Source organism: Eurosta solidaginis, chromosome 3, assembly GCF_040869045.1.
Source record: "Eurosta solidaginis isolate ZX-2024a chromosome 3, ASM4086904v1, whole genome shotgun sequence".
In the NCBI taxonomy this organism is placed as follows: domain Eukaryota; kingdom Metazoa; phylum Arthropoda; class Insecta; order Diptera; family Tephritidae; genus Eurosta; species Eurosta solidaginis.
In genome coordinates this window covers 199,525,357-199,537,525 of record NC_090321.1, presented here as the reverse complement: position 1 = coordinate 199,537,525, position 12,169 = coordinate 199,525,357, and the positions used below count along the sequence as shown (strand labels likewise).

Genomic DNA, 12,169 nt, shown 5'->3' with positions numbered 1-12,169 from the left:
AATTTTTAATTTTCTTCTATTTAATATGGTAGGTGTCACACCCATTTTACAAAGTTGTTTCTAAAGTTATATTTTGCGTCAATAAACCAATCCATGCTTCATCCCTTTTTTCGTATTTGGTATAGAATTATGGCATTTTTTTCATTTTTCGTAATTTTCGATATCGAAAAAGTGGGCGTGGTCATAGACGGATTTCCGCCATTTTTTATACCAACACAAAGTGAGTTCAGATAATTACTTGAACTGAGCTTAGTAAAGATATATCGATTTTTGCTCAAGTTATCTTGTTAACGGCCGAGCGGAAGGACAGACGGCCGACTGTGTATAAAAACTGGGCGTGGTTTCAACCGTTTTCGCCCTTTTTTACAGCAAACAATTACGGTCCTAGAATCTAAGCCTCTACCAAATTTCACAAGGATTGGTAAATTTTTGTTCGACTTATGGCATTAAAAGTATCCTAGACAAATTAAATAAAAAAGGGCGGAGCCACGCCCATTTTGAAATTTTCTTTTATTTTTGTATTTTGTTGCAACATATCATTACTGGAGTTGAATGTTGACATAATTTACTTATATACTGTAAAGATATTAACTTTTCTTTTAAAATTTGATTTTAAAAAACATTTTTTTTAAAAAGTGGGCGTGGTCGTTCTCCAATTTTACTAATTTTTATTAAGCAGACATATAGTAATAAGAGTAACGTTCCTGCCAAATTTCATCGTGATATCTTCAACCACTGCCACGCCCATTGTCCAAAATTTTACTAATTTTCTCTCCTGCGTCATAAGTTCAACTCACCTACCAAGTTTCATCGCTTTATCCGTCTTTGGTAATGAATTATCGCACTTTTTCGGTGGGCGTGGTTATAGTCCGATATCGTTCATTTTAAATAGCAATCCGAGATGAGTGCCCAGGAACCTACATACCAAATTGCATCAAAATACCTAAAAATTTACTCAAGTTATCGTGTTAACGGACGGACGGACGGACGGACATGGCTCAATCAAATTTTTTTTCGATCCTGATGATTTTGATATATGGAAGTCTATATCTATCTCGATTCCTTTATACCTGTACAACCAACCGTTATCCAATCAAAGTTAATATACTGTGAGCTCTGCTCAACTGAGTATAAAAATTAAAAAAAACAAGTAAGGAAGGTTAAGTTCGGGTGTAACCGAACATTACATACTCAGTTGAGAGCTATGGTGACAACATAAGGGAAAATAACCATGTACAAAAATGAACCGAGGGAAACCCTGGAATGTGTTTGTATGACATGTGTATCAAATGAAAGGCATTAAAGAGTATTTTATGAGGGAGTGGGCCATAGTTCTATAGGTGGACTCCATTTAGGGATATATCCATAAAGGTGGATCAGGGTTGACTCTAGAATGCGTTTGTACGATATGGGTATCAAATGAAAGGTATTAATGAGCATTTTAAAAGGGCGTGGACCTAAGTTCTATAGATGGACGCCTTTTCGAGATATCGCCGTAAAGATGGACCAGGGGTGACTCTAGAATGCGTTTGTACGATATGGGTATCAAATGAAAGGTGTTAATGAGCATTTTAAAAGAGAGTGGGCCTTAGTTCTATAGGTGGACGCCGTTTCGAGATATCGCCATAAATGTGGGCAAGGGGTGACTCTAGAATTCGTTTGTGCAATATGGGTATCAAACGAAAGGAGTTAATGAGTATTTTAAGAGGGAGTGGGCCTTAGTTCTATAGGTGGACGCATTTTCGTGGTATCGCAATAAAGGTGGACCAGGGGTGACTCTAGAATTCGTTTGTGCAACATGGGTATCAAATGAAAGGAATTAATGAGTATTTTAAGAGGGAGTGGGCCTTTCTGGACCAGGGGTGACTCTAGACTTTGTTTGTACGATATGGGTATCAAATGAAAGGTGTTAGTGAGTATTTTTAAAAAGGAGTGGGCCTTCGTTTTATAGGTGTTCACCTTTTCGAAATATCGCCATAAAGGTGGACCAGGGGTGACTCTAGAATGAGTTTGTACGATATGGGTATCAAATTAAAGGTATTAATGAGAGTTTTAAAAGGGAGTGGTGGTAGTTGTATATGTGAAGGCGTTTTCCAGATATCGACCAAAATGTGGACCAGGGTGACCCAGAACATCATCTGTTGGATACCGCTAATTTATTTATATATGTAATACCTGCCAAGATTTTAAGGGTTTTTTATTTCGCCCTGCAGACCTTTTTCATTTTCTTCTACTTAATATGGTAGGTGTCACAACCATTTTATAAAGTTTTTTCTAAAGTTATATTTCGCTTCAATAAAACAATCCAATTACCTTACCATGTTTCATTCCTTTTTTCGTATTTGGTATAGATTTATGGCATTTTTTTCAATTGTCGTAATTTTCGATATCGAAAAAGTGGGCGTGGTCATAGTCGGATTTCGTTCATTTTTCATACCAAGATAAAGTGAGTTCAGATAAGTACGTGAACTGAGTTTAGTAAAAATATATCGATTTTTGCTGAAGTTATCGTGTTAACGGCCATGCGGAAGGACAGACGGACGACTGTGTATAAAAACTGGGCGTGTCATTAACCGATTTCGCCCATTTTCACAGAAAACAGTTAACGCCATAAAATCTATGCCTCTACCAAATTTCAAAAGGAGTGGTTAATTTTTGTTCGACTTATGGCGTTAAAAGTATCCTAGACAAATTAAATGAAAAAGGGCGGAGCCACGCCCATTTTTAAATTTTCTTTTGTTTTTGTATTTTGTTGCACCATATCATTACTGGAGTTGCATCTTGACATAATTTACTTATATACTGTAAAGATATAAAATTTTTTGTTAAAATTTTACTTTAAAAAAAATTTTTTTTAAAAGTGGGCGTGGTCCTTCTCCGATTTTGCTAATTTTTATTAAGCATACATATAGTAATAAGTGTAACGTTCCTGCCAAATTTCATCATGATATCTTCAACGACTGCCAAATTACAGCCTGCAAAAATTTTAAATTACCTTCTTTTAAAAGTGGGCGGTGCCACGCCCATTGTCCAAAATTTTACTAATTTTCTATTTTGCGTCATAAGTTCAACTCATCTGCCAAGTTTCGTCGCTTTATCGGTCTTTTGTAATGAATTATCGCACTTTTTCGGTTTTTCGAAATTTTCGATATCGAAAAAGTGGGCGTGGTTATAGTCCGATATCGTTCATTTTAAATAGCGATCTGAGATGAGTGCTCAGGAATCTACATACCAAATTTCATCAAGATACCTCAAAATTTACTCAAGTTATCGTGTTAACGGACGGACGGACGGACATGGCTCAATCAAATTTTTTTTCGATCCTGATTATTTTGATATATGGAAGTCTATATCTATCTCGATTCCTTTATATATGTACAACCAACCGTTATCCAATCAAACTTAATATACTCTGTGAGCTCTGCTCAACTGAGTATAAAAATATTGTGGCACTGAAAAAAAATTGATTCATTAAGAAAATTGAAATTACTCCAGTCATTTAATGGTTTGATCTCGAAATTTGAGATAAGACTTAGAAACTTGCAGACGCCTTTATTTTGACATTATGTTAATGGTCGCATGTGCGCGTCTTGAAATGTTCGATACCCTGGGTCGCAAAATTTAGCACTTCGCAAATACCTCGCTTTCTGTGTCTTGCTTGAGTTTCGCGCTCAGTTTGAAGTTGGAAAATCATGAAATTTCACACACACGCAACCTGAAGTACTTTTTCATGGTCTTAACCATTTCTGACTTAAGATTCGAGCAGTTGCTGACACTTTGATATTAATGAAGCGAGCTTGTTCAAATATTGTATTTGGACCAAAATTAGGGTCGCCAACAACATCGATTAGAAATGGGCTTGGCTACGTCCTTTTTAGACTTAGCTTTTCACAACAACTCTGAAGTTGAAACTCCGGTAGTAATTCACGGATCGCAAATTTGGTGGAGATGATATTGTAACGAATTTAGTGCAATTCCTCTTATTTGCAACTTTCTGCTAACGTTGGAATCACTAAACTGTTGAATAAATAACTCCAATATTCAATAATGCAAAATGGTCTTTATTAGACTACTTTCACAATAACACTTCTACTTGTCGGCAGATAGCGTGCTTAAATCAAACTGATTGCCATGCCTCAGCTTTAACTCCTTTTATACTCTGTAATGTCTCGTTCGCTTACTTCTAGGTGTTTCTATTTCTAGAATTTACTACTCGTTTACCAGCTATAAATTTCCCAGCTATAACTACATATGCACGATTATTATAGCTTCTCGCATAGCCCATGCACGTGTTTATGTGAGTGATACTTCCACAGATGATTGCCTACTTTTGGGAGTATCTCAGATATATGCATGTGCTTGTGCGTTACTCTCCGCTGCTCGTATGAACATAATGATTGATTTGTTGATGTGCATACAAGTCACTGCTTAGTATTAGTTTAGAGATGATAGTATCCCTTAAATAAAAATAAAATAAATGTAAGGCGCGATAAACTCCGAAGAGATCTAAGGCCGAGCTTCTCTTCCAATTTGCGTCGTGCTCCTCTTGATTTTTCCCTACAAATTGGCCGGACGGGACCTACATGTTTTATGCCGACTCCGAACGGCATCTGCAAGGCAGATGAGTTTTCACTGAGAGCTTTTCATGGCAGAAATACAATCGGAGCGCTTGCCAGACACTGCCGAAGGGCGACCCCGCTTAGAAAAATTTTCTTCTAATTGAAAAATCTTATTTCTAAAATTTTGATGTTGCTCTGCCCGGGAGTTGAACCCAGGGCATACGGCGTGATAGGCGGAGCACGCTACCATCACACCACGGTGGGATAGATAGGATAGTATCCCTTAGTGTTGCTAATATTCGTCACAATATGAAAGCCATATTTATGACAAAAGTAATTAAAATATTTATTAACTCAATGCTGAGTGAAGTTGCTGTGCTGTATTTTGAGAACTATGTTTGATTGCTCTTGAGTATTGTGATGATATACCGATTTATGAAATATTTAAAGGAATCTTTATATTAAAGCTTCTGATATTTTTGAACATTTAAAACTTAAATCTTTTTTTTAAATACAAAAGAAATATCAGTGTATATACAATTTTGTACGTGTATTGGTATTGAGCATTACTGCTTAAGAGCTTAAGCAATTTTGGCCGTTTCGAAAAAATTACGCCAGCTATCCCTGTTTCGCGATAACTAACGGCAATTGGGAGCAACAAGGGAGGTCAAATGTTCCTCTACTAGCGTATTCCACCTCAGTGGAGGGGGAAACCTCTTCTTGGTCGGAGCGTCTACGTACATTTGTATAACATGACCTAGCCAACTAGCCTTCTATTTTCGCCGTCGGTATCATGAGCAGGATCACAAATATTTCGGAGAAATTTGTCTCTCTCCAAGAGAGATCGCATCTTCACTCGAAACTGTCCATGATTCCAAGCCATACATCAGAACAGGTTTAATGAGCGACTTGTAGATCGTGATTTTTGTTGTTCATAGGGAGAGGACTTTACTTTTCAGTTGCCTACTCAGTCCAAGTACCAACTTAATGAGCCGAATCTAATATATATGTATTGCTGTATTACATAAGTATATTCCGCGATTAAGTATAATAAGGCGTGACATCGAACAAATCGTTTTATATTTCTCTGTATTTAATCTCAATTTCCAATCTTTGATTGCCAATTAGTCACGATTTAATTGTTAATGTTGATGGCTTCACTAATGATGTGATGTTACACTTTGACGCATTTGTGGCTCAATGAGGGTCAAACGAGGTGTCCAAAATCATACTACAAAGCAGACGAGCCGACAACTCGAATGCTAATTATTTATGTTTTATATTTGTTGAAATTTTTGTTTTGCATTTTCTTAAAATTAACTCAGCTGTTTGCTATTAAACAAAATTTAGTAGGTAGCTGATCGATCAACTCAATAAAGCAAAACAATTTGTAAGCGTAAATGTTTACCAATATAAAAATTTATGATTTCAGTGGCGTTTGCATTATATTAATTCAACTTGTTGACGCCGCGGCCTTTTGTTGTGTAGTTTTTCTTTTTTATAAATACTGTTTCCCTTCTGAATTTCGTCAAATTGACGTAGATACAAATATATCAACGCTAGTTAAGAATTCGATATTTGATTTTTTTTGGGATTTCACAGTGTTTCGCCAATACGTACATTAATTAAATGGCGGTACCTAAAAGTATTGAAATTGTTCAGTATTTAAGTGATCTGTTTCAAGTTAGCTGGCATAAAAAAGAGGAAAAAATACCATTTGCTTTATCCAAATTCTGGTAATTTTACTCGTCCCAAGGCGAAAAGGAGCAAAGATAGCAAATTCTTCGCCTTACCGTCATTCACCGTAAGACCCACGGAAGGTGTATTTTTATTTGGAAGGGTGCCATAATGTCAATGGCCATAACGCCAATTGCCCTTATGACCTCTTCAAATGGCCACAAACTCAATTGGAGTTTATTTATTTATTATTTATTTATTTATTATTTAAAGCCGACGACAAACTATGTTCGACTGCATAATATAAAAGATATATAAATATAAAACTCAAAGGTTAAAATTTAAGATATATCGAGATTTCAACAATGTTATATTACAAACAATGATGTGTTATTGTACATTAGACTTTAATTTCAGAATATAATAATAATAAGAAATATGAGCAGAAATAAAATCTTATACCGAAATCTTATACTGGAGGAATGCATCAGATTCCGCTCAACATGATTTCGGAATGCAGTGGATTCCAATCTTGCTGTTGGAATGCAACAAGATTCCAATCAGCATGCCATGGGAATCCGGCAGTGCTAAGAGTAGTATAATGAGGATACGCCATCACAAGGCATAAAAAAGTAACATGACTTGTGTTGTTGGAATGCACCGGATTCCAATCAGCTCGATGCCTGACCCATAAGATTATACTGCCGGAATGCATACGATTCCGCTCAGTGACTCATGAAAAAGCATGACCAACGAAATGGTCGCAACACAAAATCTCAAATGGCCACAATTTCAACGATATTAAATTTTTAGCATCCCAATTTTCCGAAATGGTCATAAAGTCAACTTTTTTTCAAGTGGCCAAAATGTCATTTATTTCGCTTCTCATGCCCATATATCAAAATTTTAAAAACTGTTGGATAACAGTAAAGTTTCATTGATTTCGCTATATTTTTCTTTAGTTATACTCAGCTGAGCAGAGCTCACAGAGTATATTAATTTCGTTCGCACGTAACGGCATAAGCTAATCGGGACAGATATAGACTTCTATATATCAAAATGATCTGGGCGAAAAAAGAAATTTAGCCATGTCCGTCCGTCTGTCCGTGAACACGATAACTTGAGTATATTTTGAGGTATCTTAATGAAATTGCGAATGTAAGTTCCTGGGCACTCATCTCACATTACTCTTTAAAATGAACGAAATCGGTCTATAACCACGCCCACTTTTTCGATATCGGAAATTTAGAAAAACCGAAAAAGTGCCATAATTCATTAGCAAAGACGGATAAAGCGATGAAACTTGGTAGGTGGGTTGACCTTATGACACAGAATAGAAAATTAGTAAAATTTTGGACAATGGACGTGGCACCGCCCACTTTAGTGCATCAGAAATTTCTGTCATATAAACAGTTACTGTCAATTTTAATGTTAACGGAAATCTATAATTTTAACAGTTTTCATTGGTATTCTTAGCGTGACATTAGCTAGTTAACAGAGCAGAGCTAGGCAGCTACCGTGGTGGCGATAGATAAAAATTGGCAGAAATATCAGTTAAATTTAGCCATAATTCAGTTGATTTTACCAGTGTAAAAGTGGCGTGTACAATATTGCGATATGTTTATAAATAGTTGGCATTACTAGCAGCATCGATCTTTCAGTTACTTTCCTACATAAGATTTAGGTATATTTGGAGAAAAGTACGAGTACGTGATGAAAGAATGCTGACAAGTGAAATAAAAGAAATAAAAGCTTTGAAAACACGTCGGGACGTTGTACTGTGCGATACAGTGATAAATTATGTCTCAAAATTAAATATATTGAAAAGAACTAAGGGTATCTTAAATTTAGACTTACTCTTATTAAGGTCGGTTATGCCTACACTGATGTTCGAATATTTTAAAAATATGGACTCGCCTGAAAATAAATAAAATAAAAAATCAATATAAGCGATTGTGATAAGAATTTAAGCAAGAAATAATTTTTAATGAATTTGGGTTTTAAAAAGTAATTTTTTTTAAATCAGTGATATGTTCCAAATACAACGAAACACCTGTTAATAATTAAACAGACATCTCCATGTACAACTGAGACTAACTAAGAAAATTCCGACAAATTAAAAAATTTTTACTAAAATCGATATAATTTCCGATTCTGCTTTCTTTGGAGGATATTTCGTTTCATGTGTTTTGGTCGGTCTGGATTCTGAAATTCAGAACTGAGATGCGCATCATATAAATAAAAGTGGATGTGTATGAGTATTTGTCCTATGGTTTTACAAAGTACTCAACTGAGAATGGAATTGGGAGCCAGAGTGAGAGTGGAAGTGGGAATGGGGTGTGAATGTGTTTAGAGTCGGAGGAAGCAGTAGATAAAGAAGGCAATAGATATAAAGGGAATACTAAACAAGAAAAGAAGGAAAAGGTAGTAAAAGGTAGACGAGGATGGAACGGAGAGTGAAAGGGCGAATAAAGACCGCTTTCTAAATGAAGGAAAACAAATTTTAAGGCAGGACAACGTCTGGCGGGTATGCTAGGTAGGTAGGTGAAATGGCTGTGACCCTGGTCGCCCAAGTAGCTATTTAAAGACGTTTTGATGCCATGTAACTCGTCTAAAAACCTACGGAATGTTACGGTCAATGTATTACAACCAGCCAGAGTTGTTCATAAAATTAAGAATATTCGGCATTGCTATCACAGATAACCCTCTAAAGTCTTCTAGAAACGGGGTTCCAAGGAACCTTAGTCGGGCCCTAGCTAGAGCCGGCCATTTACACGTGAAGTGTTCCACTGTCTCCCTGGCATTTGGATCTTAGCAGCTTCTGCAGTAGTTGTTATACCGAATGCCCATCTTTTCCGCATATGTACCTACTGCCCAATGACCGGTGCAGACTGCTATCAGTTTGCGTGTGTTAGCCCTGGATTTGTTCAGAAGACTTCTCGTCCTCTTTCCATCATAGTTTGGCCAAATGGATTTTGATATTGCACAGGTGATATTATTCCATTTTTTTTATGCTTTCTTTAAGTAGAAGCTTTGGATATTCCCCTTGGCTACTGCTAAGGGTATGCCTAATTCGACACTGGTTATTGCCCCGTTCATCTCCGATGAGCCCCTGCGTGCTAGCTCGTCGGCCTTTTCGTTACCCTCTATACTCCTATGACCCCGGACCCATATAACGCGTAGTTCTAGATTGGTGGATAACTGGGATATGAGTCGCTTACAAGCCCACACTAATTTTGAGTCAATGTGTGAGGAGGAAAGTGCTTTTATCGCTACTGGGCTATCCGACAGAATGCAAACTTTACCAACTACATTCAAGCCCTCCAGTGATTTGCAGGCTTGCCAAATCGCGAGGATTTCTGCTTGAAACAGGCTGCAGTGCGATGGGAGTCTGAATGATGCAGACAAATCTAGGGACTCAGAGTAGACTTCGGCCCCCACTCCCGATTCCATATTGCAGCCGAAAGTGTAGATTTGGATGTCGTCGACCCTTATGCCCGGGTTTCTCTTCCACTCGTTCCTGCTTGGAATGGCGGTATTACAACTGTACTCAAACTTCAGTTTGCGAGGGTAGTAATCTGTCTCAGTACTACATGTACCATCCAGAAGTTTCTTTAGGATACTAGTATGCACTTGGCGGCCACCGTGGTGTGATGGTAGCGTACTCCGCCTACCACACCGTATGCCCTGGGTTCACACCCCGGGCAAAACAACATCAAAATTTTAGAAATAAGGTTTTTCAATTAGAAGAAAATTTTTCTAAGCGGGGTCGCCCCTCGGCAGTGTTTGGCAAGCGCTCCGGGTGTAGTTCTGCTATGAAAATCTCTCAGTGAAAACTCATCTGCCTTGCAGATGCCGCTCGGAGTTGGCATAAAACATGTAGGTCCCGTCCGGCCGATTTGTAGGGAAAATCAAGAGGAGCACGACGCAAATTTGAAGAGAAGCTCGGCCCTAGATCTCTTCGGAGGTTATCGCGCCTTACATTTTTTTTATGCCCTTGCTGAGTATCCTTCCAACACCCAGACTCCCTGAGTCTCAGTGCGGTTTGTGACGATGTACAAAGTATATGCAAGTCGATCGGAAGCAGGTGCAAAATGGGGTCTAAAGCAACTGTGGGGTAAGTGCGTCCGGCCCCTATGAGACCACCGAACGCAGTGCGCTGGACTTTTTGCAGGCTAGTGAGATTGTAGGTCTTACTTAGAGCTTCCCACCAGACTATGGAACCATAGGTAAGCACCGGTCGCACCACCGCCTCGTACATCCAAAATACCATGCTTTGCTTGAGTCCCCATTTCTTACCAAACATTGATTTGCAGGCATAGAAGGCGATGCAGGCCTTCCATGCCCGCTCTTCGATGCATAATTTCCAATTCAACTTGCAGTCAATTGTTAATCCCAGATACTTGGTACTCGATGTCAGGGTTAGTTGCTGGCCGTTTAAGGATGGTAGTCTGAAGGCAGGTGGCTTGCACTTCCTCGTGAAGAGAAGCAGGTCCGGCGGGTATGCTAGTAATTAATGAATTTATTGTTGGAGCGATTTGACCGCTAATTTTACTATGTTAGTGAAAAATCGGGTAAAAAACTAACCCAGTGAGGTCCTCTCTGAGATAGTGAAAACTTATTCAACTTAAAGTTTACAGAAAATTTTGAATGCGAAATTGCCGAAATTTTGCCTGCGGCACTACTTTTCCTTATACTAATTTCAGCAGGGCCGGTGAGTTGTGTTGTGGTAGGGTAGGTTCACGCCTCGGGCAAAGCAACATAAAAATTTTAGACACAAGTTTTTTCAATTAGAAGAAAGTTTTCCTAGATGGGGTCACTCTTTGCCAGTGATTTGGCAAGCACTCCGATTGTATTTTTGCCATGAAAAGTTTTTCAGTGAAAACTCGTGCACATGTCTATCGGAATCGGCATAAAACATGTATGTCCCGTCCCGCAAATTTGTAAGTAAAAAGACAAAAAAAAAAAATAAAAAATCACGACTCTAATGGGAGGAAAGTTTGGCCTTAATCTCGCCCGAAGTAACTTGCGCCAATTGCTTATTATTTTTTTTTTATAAAGCCTGTTGACCTGATGACCATTTGAAGTGGCCCTTCGGACGTTGACCTTATGTTACCCCCCCCCCCCCCCCCCCCGTCCTCTTTTTCTAATTTTTTCCCCAATGAAACTAAGGTAAATTGAACTTGTACAAGTTCTCTTACCTTTAATTAGCAATTTGCGAGGGTTGAGATATCTCTACTTATTTAAGGTATCCAAAAACATTTCTCTAACTTTGGATACTGTGTTTGCTGGGTATATAGTAGAGCTCTCGATAATCGACTATTCGAGTAATTTTCTCTTCTCTATAGTTCTTCTTATTCTCCTTCATTGCTAATTCCCAGTCCCAGTTCCACTTTCAGTTACAGTCCCAGCTCCAGTCACAGTCACAGATTTAGCCCCAGTCCCATTCCCAGTCGGTCCCTTATACATTTCCCGGAAATAAAAGTGTCGTAAATGCTAATCTAGAATCGAACTATAAATAAATATAATTTGCTCGAACTGACCCATTCTTGGTCCACTTCCCGGAGATAATTTTTTTCTCCGCAAGAGCTATCCTCAAGCAATATTCTTAAAAAATAATTATTGGAATCGGTCCTGCTGTTCTCAAGTTTTGGACTTAGTAACACATTCGTGGACCCATTTTTATAATAAAGATATACTTGCTAGCGTATAAAGCATATGTAGATAAGTGTCTAAATTCATATGAGCTGTTATACCTGCCAATTACGGAATCCAATGTACAAATTTGAAGTTATTTGAAAAGGAACAAATCAACTTTCTGATAAACCACGAGCTTAATTCCATGTCGTAACGGATATCACGTCCGATCATTACCACAAATAAGCAACCGGACAATAAACATCTAATGTACATACACTCTTACGTGATTACAT

General features: G+C 38.0%; 1 protein-coding gene across 7 annotated transcripts in view; it reads right to left on the bottom strand.

Annotated features, from left to right (window-relative positions):
• Positions 1 to 12,169, bottom strand: part of pain (painless) — a 115,917-nt gene that overhangs the window by 34,939 nt on the left and 68,809 nt on the right. For 4 of the 7 annotated variants that reach the window (XM_067774615.1, XM_067774613.1, XM_067774611.1 and 1 more), the window contains exon 2: positions 8,094 to 8,153. The exons of the other annotated variants lie outside the window; for them this stretch is intronic. The gene's annotated coding sequence lies outside the window, so the exon portion shown is untranslated. The remainder of the gene's footprint in view (positions 1 to 8,093; positions 8,154 to 12,169) is intronic. 7 annotated transcript variants of the gene reach the window in all.